A 9,952-nucleotide genomic window follows, 5' to 3' on the forward strand; every position below is an offset into this window, starting at 1 on the left:
CTGGTGGGTGCTGGTGGATACTGGTGGGTGCTGATGGGTGCTGATGGGTGCTGGTGGGTGCTGGTGGGTGCTGGCAGCTGCTGGTGGCTGCTGGCAGCTTGCTTCCATGTGCTCCTAGCTTGTCATAGCTCTTCCCAGGAGGCTTATTAGTCACCTGCCCCCTTGGCAAGCACCTCTCCTTTTCTCCTGAGCCTTCTAGTGCCACCCTCACTGACACAACCAGGGATGACAAATGCTAAAGTGAACTGACAGACACTTGTGCTTCATAGCCTTCTCCCAAGAGCCATAACGGTGCTAAAGAAAATGAAAACTAAAACTTTGCCTTCATCTCTAACCATCGGCTTTCCTCAAGTGGAAGCTGAACAGTATTACCTGGCTGGTAGAAACCTATCAGGAAAGTCTGGGTGAGACAGTTTTCTCCAGGCAAACTTTTTAAATGAGAGTAAATACCAAGGTAAGTTACGGATCAGAAATTCAATCTATCTTACACACCAATGGCCACTATCTGGTGAACCCATTATTTTAGCTTTGAAAGCAATTTTTGTTATTTCCCAGGCAGACTGAATAAAGGTAAAATATAGGACTCTTGAGAAGTCAATGCTTTGTGTGTGTGTGTGTGTGTGTGTGTGTGTGTGTGTGTGTGTTTAAGCACGAGGGTTTCTCTAATGTAGGCAAGTGATACAGCACAGAAGGGTTTCCTGGTCTTCATGCACTGATCAGGCCCACCCTCTTTCCCTTTCCCCAGATACGTTTTTCCAGATAGGTCTGCTGACTTCTACTTATTCAGCTGAGTTACTGCCTGTGACTTTGGTCTCCAGCTCCGTCTGGAAGACCTCCCGCTTGGGTGAATCTAGGCACATTGTTCAGAAGTCTACAGTGTTTGCAAGAAAGGAGATTTTTGGGTTATTTTTGTTTTTGATGGATTTGGGCTTTCTATTTATAGTAGCATGTGAACATGATTTCAGACGTGCTTTGGAAGGTTGATGAAACCAGCAACAGGGGGTCTCGCTAGTCTCCATCTTTCTTTACTGGTGAATGCTAAAGATGAATGACAAAGCTACGGATGTGTTTCCTTTGCCCTGGAAGCATTAGCCATCCCCAGCAAGCTGTGTGGCCAGAACAAGTGCAGGATGAATATACAGATCCTCCTGGGGGCTCACCCTCAGACAAAAGGACAAAGCAGGGTATTTTAAGTTAGAATCCAGGAACACTTACGTAAATGGGAAGCAAACCATTAGTGAACAGGATGCAAATGCTCTCAATGTATAGAACTACAGGAACAAATACTAGAGGTAAGGTTAGTTTCTTGCCGGTTGTCCCCTACTGACTGCCTAGCTATCACGTAGGAATCACCATCTTACTGCTTTCCTAGGAGGAAAATTACGAGTCCTTCTTCTTTCCTTATTTTTTCACCAGGATTACTTGTGGTGGATCCACTTTTCCCATACCTTCAGGTCTACTGCTTTACCTTTTGATCTTCTAAGAACAATTTTCGTGTTCTTAAAGAAATTGAAAGATCTAAAACAGAATTGAAAAATTATTCCCTGCAAAGGAGAACCAGCAGTCAGCATTTAAGAATCAAGACATGGACGTTCCATGAAAATATTCATTTCTTTTATCTTTTGTGAACCTGGAACAAGTGATATCAGTAAGCCTGTCGTTCTGCACATGAGCCAAGTAGGTGAAGCTGCCTTTCACTGGGACTGTGCTCACAGCTGAGCAGTGTGAGTGGGCCTGTGCTCACTATTTGCATGATCTACCTGTGCTTGTGGGCTTTTGAATGTTCAATATCTGATCTAGAATATAAAAATCTTTAATGATATGCCCTTTCTTGCTCTCTCTCTCTCTCTCTCTCTCTCTCTCTCTCTCTCTCTCTCTTTCTTTCTTTCTTTCTTTTTCTTTTTTTTTTTGGTACTGGGATTAATCTCAGGACCCTGCACTTGCCAGGCAAGTGCTTATTCTACTGAGCTATCTCCCTGGCAATGATATGCCCTTTGTCCCTTGAGATCCCAAGTGCCATTTGGGTTGGAAATGAGCCATTGTCAGGGAGTGGAAGTATTCAGTGACAACATGCAGTGCAATGGATTTTCCCAGAACCACAACCTAAGTACATTTGTGTACCAACTGTGTTCAGGGTTTGCCATGTCTGGAGGATGGCCGAATGGCTTGGCCTGGGCGGGCAGTGTGTGTCCAGTTTCCTTCGACACAGCCCAAGGGAAGATGTTTCCTCCAAAGCCTGGCATTCATGACTCTGACTGCCAGGAGCAGCTGGGTCAGCTGGAACTGTGGTTCTGAAGGAGCCTGGATGTCACGCTGTGGTGAAGCACGGCCACCTGGTTGGCAAATAAGATCTTGTGCCCCTCACGCAGCACAGGAGAAGTGGAATGCTCTTGGACCGAGCTGAACCTTGTTCTCTCTCCTTCTGCCTGGAGGACAGGCTGGGCTCAGCGGAGCCCTTTCTTCTCCCAGGACTGTGCCAGCATTTCATGTTCTAGTGGGCAAGGGAGGATTAGGCTTTTCATTTAAAAAATAGACACAGAAAAGAATAAAAGCCATGATAAATGAAATGCAACCTCTTCTTTGAGTTTTTATACTAAACAAGACAAATATTTCTCTATACATGTTCACAGGCCCGTCTCTTTGATGCGCGGCCTTCCCATGTTTTCTGTCCGCTTGTGGTCCACTCTGCTCGGGCTTTTTCCAGGAACCCTTCCATCTCATTAGCTTTTCCTTTCTGTTTCTTCCATGCTGCTGCATTTTCCTTTATTCTAGAATCTGTGTTTAATTTTCCAGCTCTCTACTTTTATTCTTCTTTTTCTTTTGTCAGCCCGAGGTCTTTTATTTTCTGTCTATTGTTACCCCGCGTCTCCCTCTTGGAGCTCCCTTCTTCTGCTATGACACCAGGCTTGCTTATTTCTCTCTTCTCTACAGTTTGTCTTATTCTTCTACCATATATTTATGCCTTCTCCTACAAAAAGAAAAAAAACTTTCATAGTTGAATTAATTGGCGTTTTCTCCCTGTTTTCTTTATGCAGTTCTACATTATATTAGTTTTTTATGCGATACATTGCCACCATCTTACTATAACTCAGTTTTATCCATCTTTTTGTAGAAAATTAGAATTGAAAGAAAAGAAAGGAAAAGAAAATGAAAGAAAAGAACCCCTGTGGCAATAGCTGGAAACCATTATACAGGACTCAGGTCATTTTGTGTCCCCTCCTCGCCAGCTGTGTCCCCTAGAAGAAGCCACAGCTCTCTGAGACTCACATTCCTCCCTGTCCTACTCAGTGTGAGATTCTCACCCCAGGCCCCTTGCTGTTCAGAACTGTGCTTTTTACAAGATTCTGGGGTGGTCCATTTGCTCCTGGAAGCTGGAGAAGCCCAGACCAGATTATCTCAAGGTTTTTCTAGCTTTATCGTTGCTAGAAATCAGCAAAACCCCATTCTAATAAGTGAAATATTTTAATGAGGGAAAGTGAGTGAAGTGTTTTAGTAAGTGAAAAAATAAAGTGTGAAGTGCTTTGCTCACCACGTGCGGTGGAACCACCCCACCTGGGAAGAGTTCATCCGATGCCAGGTCAGCAACTTCAGGAGCTCCAGGGATGATATGCTGCAGTGTTCCAGGCGGGCTCCCTGAGCAGGCCAAGCACCGCTCCAGTGCAGTATTTGAATTTGTCCCTGACTTTCTGATGTTTTCCACCCTGCCCTCTTTTGGCTGTGGGGCAATGCCCATGGAAACAGGGATCCCAGATTACTCTCCTCTGAATAATGAGAACGAGGAGACGATTATTGAAAATGACCGTACGTGTTTTTATGGCATCATGGGAGCACATATTATTTGTTCTCTCCAGCCTCACTCAGATTCCTGCAACCCCTGGGAGTCTTTGTGGTCAACAGAAGGAAGCGATCTATCCCTGGTGAGTGGCGGAGGGGACCCTGTACCCCCAGAGGACTCGGGCCAGGCTTGGACGTGGCACTGGGATGCTTTCATTTCTTCATAACTTGATACTGATGTTGCCGGGGTGAGCATGGCCAGCCACACGCTACAACTGGTTACTGAACATTAAGTTCTAATTTACTTTTAATTACTTCATGTTGTTGAATTGTAGCTGATTTAAGAAAGATTGAAACCAATCTGCCATTATAGTATCCCGAGTGTGAGAACTGAGGAAAGAATGGTCGTAAAACTGTGCCATGCGTGGAGGAGCGACGCTCCAATTGCAATACCGTGCGGAGCTCGTTTAATGTTGTAGTTTAAGTCAGACCTTGAGCAACCAGGCCGTGGAAGACTAAAATTACTTTTTAAAAGGTTGAATGTTTTTCACCAGGACTCAGTGAGAAACCCAAGCAAACGAAGACATTTTTGAATTATTTGATCAAAATTAAGAAAAAAAAAAAGTGCGCTCGAGCAGTTTTTGCTTAGTGTAGCATCTTTTGCCCCCTCCCACCTCCAGGTCCCAAATTATTTCTGCGTCATTAAGCTTCACAGAGGAGCCAGCATTCTGTCACTGTGGGGGCTTTCTGAGATGTCACATCGATGAATAGAGATATTTAGAATAGGACGTCCTGTTGGTCTGTTCCTGAGCGCTCGTTCAAACCTTCGTGTGACCAGGGAAGCGGGGCTCGCGCGGCCATCTGTCCTCCCCGCGTGCGCAGAGCCCCCAGCAGACTTTCTTGGCCAGAGATCAGCCCTGCGGAGTTTCTGGAAGTTGTGTGACTCACCTCCAGGCTGTTCAGAATCATGCAGGACTCAGCCAACATTTCCCCTTCAATTTCTTCCAGCTCTGGTCAAATTGACAAAGCAGGAGGTTTTTTCCTCTGGTCCAAACACTTTGTGGGTTGTTGATGCTACCTGGTGTTGTTCCTGCCCCTTCTCTGCTCTGCTTACTGCTACCCTGAGGAAAACATTTGCTCCAGGACCTTTGCAACTCAAGGCAATGAGGCTTCATTGCTATTAATGTACTTCAAGGCTCTCATTTTACTTATTATTTTAGTTATTTATTGTTTTTGTTTTGGACAAAGAGGTAACTAAACCAATGCATGTTTGGTTCTGAACAAGGTATCCTTTATAGCATTTGACACACTTCTTCTTGGTTTTCTTCATTCTTTTGAAAAGGAAAAGATGATGAAAAGTTCTTTGTTAAACATTTGACCTATCAGTATGACTAGTTTATTTTATGGGAGGGGTGAATCCAGATTATTTGTTGGATTTTTTTTAGTCTTTTCATTCATTTATGTATTTGACACAGGGTCTTACATGCAGTTTAGACTCCTAGTGAGCCTCCTGTCTCAGCCTTCCCAGCGCTGGCACTGCAGGTGTGCTCCAGGACCTGCATGGCACGTGGTACTGGGGTTTGAACCTGGGTCCTTGTGCTTACCAGACAGGCACTTAGATTGCCAAGCTGTCTCCCCAGCTCCTATTTATTGAATTTTATCTTTCACTTTAAAAGAACATAAGGGGCTGGGGTGATAGCTCAATGGAATAAGTTCTTGCCTGGAAAGTGTAGAGTCCTGAGTTTGATCCCTGGTACAACCAAAAAAGAAAAGAAAAGAAAAGAAAAGAAGTCTATTCCCAAAACAAGGAGAATTGTCAAGTTTTCTCATTTTCTAAGGATCATCTAAGTAGAAAAATACATTCACCAGCTTTCCTTTTAGATAAGAGAAGCAAGGTATATCATGTATAGGTACAAATTCTCTATAATAAATGATACCATTATATGTGTATAAAATGTACCAATAAAATTAGACCCCCCCAGGAGATACTTTTGAAGGCAGCAGCTGCCTGAGGGTCAGGTGCTGTAAAAATAGGCTTTAAGCTCAGAAATCAAGTCAAACTTGTCATTCCTTTTCCTCACGATTTTAGGGTGTACTGTATCTTTCTAAGCCTGAAATCAGAAGAAAGTGTGTCTTGTAAAGTTAAAACTTAGTTATATTAAAAGAAAAAATTAGCAGGCAATTCCATTTTACTTTAGCCTCAACCTAGTTTCATTTTGAGAACAGAAATGACCTTGTAAACATCACCTTTATGGGTCTGAAATCTTTTACGAATCACTGACGCGTCCTACATTCCTATTTTTGGCTATTTTCTAGGCAATTATGATTGGTGGGATCACTGAGCTGGGTAACATTTAATATAAGGAACCCCTCCGCATTTTGTCCCTCTGGGCGCTGGAGTCACTTCAGCGAGAATACAGTCCAGCCTTGTGAGGAGTTTCGGGTCTAATAATGCTGTGGAAAATTTAAAGAACAACAACAATAGGCGTGGTGTTAGCTCACGTGAGATTTCCCCAGAGAGTATTTGGAATTCGCAGTGGGTTAATGAAACTTCAGTCACTGTCCCAGTTCACAAGGTTTCCCCTAGCTGGTGAATTTTTTCCATCCTTCCTAGACATCAGTGTGAAGTATAAAATAAGGGGCCAGTGTTTAAGACAGTGTGGACAGTGCTTTTCCTGGTTTTCAAATACAGTATTTGAGTTTGGTGCACTGTTACCACAAGAGCTAACCCAGACTATAGTCAGTGTTCTGACTTAAACCATCTTGATGGCAGCATCTGCTCCTGCAGCCACCTGGCAGTTGTGACAGAGGTGCTGTTGGTTCCAGAGGTTCACATTCAAGAGCCTCTGTCATTTGGGGAAAAGAGGCCAGCACCCGGGCATAACCAGTGCTGTCTGAAGGTGGTGGGAACAGTTCTAGAGCTCCCCACTGTCTTCCTTGCCTGGGCTCCACTGTGCCCTCCTTAGACCAATTTTTCAAGTTAGGTTATTGTTAATGGGCACATAAGAGAAGATGGTTGTTGATGCTGAACTAATAGATTGGGTTATGTTGTACTTAGCAGGAGTCCTGAAGGACCAGGGCAAGAAGAAGTCTATTTTGCTTGTGGGATACGTGGGCGGTCCTCACCAAGGAGGACTGTAAAGGGACATCAAACCTTGGTTAGGTTTATGGGGCTGAGGGGACCAGACTGCCCAGGCATATCCCCAAAGGCCGATTTTTAGGGTCGATGAATTTCAATCATTTGTGTGCTGTAACACATCATAGAAAAATCACATTTCCTTGTCTGTAACAGGGATTTCTTTTTAACACTCTTTAGAAAGAGTTCCTTTTATTAAATGCATTTAGTACAGGGTGTACAGGGTCTCACTATATAGATCAGACTCATAGTGATCCTCCTGGTTTTAGCCTCTCAAGTGCTGGGATTACAGCTGTGCTCCACCACGCCCAGTCTCAATCAGCATCTCAGTGCACCCTGGGGGCGGGGCAAGCACGGCACTCCAGGCATCAATCCCAATTGCTGGGCTCTGTCTAAGCAGGCGCTTTAGTCTGCTGAGCTATCTGGCTGGCCCACCAAAGAGGTTCTGAGTTGGCACAATGTAGGATTTGTATCAGGTTCTGGAGAATGGTATAATTTGGAAAAATCTTTGAAGTTACGTTTTTGGGAAACAGACAAGTCTCATATAGTTATGGGTATCACCCACATAAAGTAGTTAATTTTGCAAGATGGTTAAGATTGAATTTCTTGTGGTTCTGCCAACTCTGGAAATAAATAGTCTCTGACATGGTTGTTGTTTTTTTGACTAAAGTCAGTTCTAAGTCAAGTTTTTTTTTGCTGCAGGTGGAGACTCTTCCATGGCTGTCAGCGATATGTTCAGAAAGGATGCTAGTGCCATAAATTAAAGTTTTTCCTCAATGTATGTTGAAAATTGGTCTCTGATTTATTCAAGATCAGGGAAAACAAGGATCAAAGGAGGCCCACAGCAGAGTTGGAGATACTGAGAAAGGAGTAAATTTGTGCCAAAAAAAAAGAAAAAAGAAAAAGTAAAAGAAATATGTCAACCTGGGCAGAGCTGTGGAAGCTTGGGAGGCAGCTGACAGGGGTATGAGAATGTAGGGGGAGCATGTAGGGGTAGCAATGTGCTGTGCACCCCCTTGCAGCTGGCCAGTGGCCTGCAGGTATTTACTGAGCATTTACTGCCTACCAGGCATTGTTCTAAGGTTTAGAAACAAGTGGGTCTGACTGAACTCCTACCTTCAAGGACCTAACAAGAGTTTTCTTGTTTGAAATGATTGCTTATGCCTAAAACTACAAATGAAGGAAGCTTCATGTACAAATATATGAGTTTTCTTGGCAAAGCATCCTGGAGGAGAGATCAGTACAGTGAAAAAAATGTAACCCATTCTCTACGTTTCCACCTTTCTGTCAGGCCAGAGATACAAATGATGACTCTGGCCCTTGTTCACCCTTGCATAGCTTTCTGGCCTATTTTCTCCTCTGAGCATGAAAGGAATGAGAAAGCTCTTTGGAGGCTCGTCGGCCTCCCTCTGAGGAGTTGTCCTGCCATGGTTTCTGAAGAGTCTTGAATTTCATCCAGCTCTACACAGCAGCAGGACAACACAAGGCCAGGAGGGCATGGGTGACAGACCAGAAGAGGAGAGGAAGTACATGAAAAGTCAGATTCATGATCTGTTGCTTGAAAAAGACTGGAGGTGGATATAAAAATCTCGCTCTAAATACCTGGAAATGCGTGCTTGTTTTCAGTGAAACCAGAGGAGCTCCGCAGTCCCCAGGGTGTTAGGAAAACTGGTGCCTCCCGCAAAGGACTTTGGTCTTTTCTCTCAGACATCCATATGGGGCTCAGCAGAATTTCGGGCTGGTACATCCAGACCCCAGAAGGTGGCGGGAGTGACGAATGTGTCTCTGTGGACACTTCCTGTGCCCCAGGAAAGAGTCCACTGTAGGACTGGGCGGGTGGAGAAGCCACTGCTTCTCAGTGGAAGTACTGTTCATGAGGCCTTGCTACTCTGTGCTCCCGGGAGCTCGCTAAATACAGAGAACCTCAGTTTCCAGAAGCTAGAGTTTATGTTTAGAGCGGTGTGGGCCAGGCCACACATCTCCCTCGTCTTCCTGCTCTCTCGGTCCTGATGGTCCCCATTTCCAGTTGGCTGAGGAGGCTGAAACAACGTTGAGGGACTGAGGCTGAGGGGGTGACTGGAGCATTCAGCTCTTCTGTGAAACCTGGCACATCTAAGTCACGGGTAGCAAAGACGCAGTCTCATTTCACTCACATCTACAATCTCTGGTGGATACATGTCAAGACCACACAAACAACCCAGACGTTTTCGGGTGTGAAGTTTGAATCTGTGCTGCTTCACATCTGTTTGGCTGCTGAGACCTTCAATTTACCAAAATATGGAAACTTCATTATGGCAGTCTACCCGAATAATGAGGAAAATGTTGATATTTGTCTCAGCTTCCCAGCCCCTCAAAGCAATGCTGTCCTTAACCACACTTTCCTATGTGGCACTTCACACACACACACACACACACACACACACACACACACACACAGAGATATTTGTTCTGTGTTAATTGATATAAATGAAATTTCCTTTCTTGTATAAAAAAGAAAATATGGACACACTTTATCATAAAGCGCTTGAGTAAGGATTGAAATTCTTCCATTCATCTTATCTAGTGAAAGGAATTTCTTCCACAGTGTGCATCCCAACCTTTACATGGTCCTGCTCTTTAGGACCACTTGGGGTGAAAGGTAAAACTGGCTTTGCAACATCGTGCTAGAATTGATTATGGCTTTCCATTTCCAGGAGGAAGGGACAGTGAGAAAGGAAGAACTGAGACCAAAGATAATGAGAGAGAAAATAGAAGGGAAGAAGAGTTCGGTGAGGCTCAAGCACGTCCATTCTTGGAGAAAACAACCTACACCTAGAGAAGTGATTTCCTGCAGAATAGCATAGCAGAAGGAGTTGATTACATGTTTAAGATGGAGGCGGCTTTTCTGCATTGACTTCAAACCATACAACCACAATATTATCACATTACCTTTAGCCAGTGGGACACATGTAGACACACATTCACATGTGTATGCGTGCACGTGCACACACACACCCCATTTTGCATCATTGTCTACATTTTTTATGTCTGTCAACCCTACTG

Source organism: Octodon degus, unplaced genomic scaffold, assembly GCF_000260255.1.
Source record: "Octodon degus isolate 3935 unplaced genomic scaffold, OctDeg1.0 scaffold00034, whole genome shotgun sequence".
Classification (NCBI taxonomy): domain Eukaryota; kingdom Metazoa; phylum Chordata; class Mammalia; order Rodentia; family Octodontidae; genus Octodon; species Octodon degus.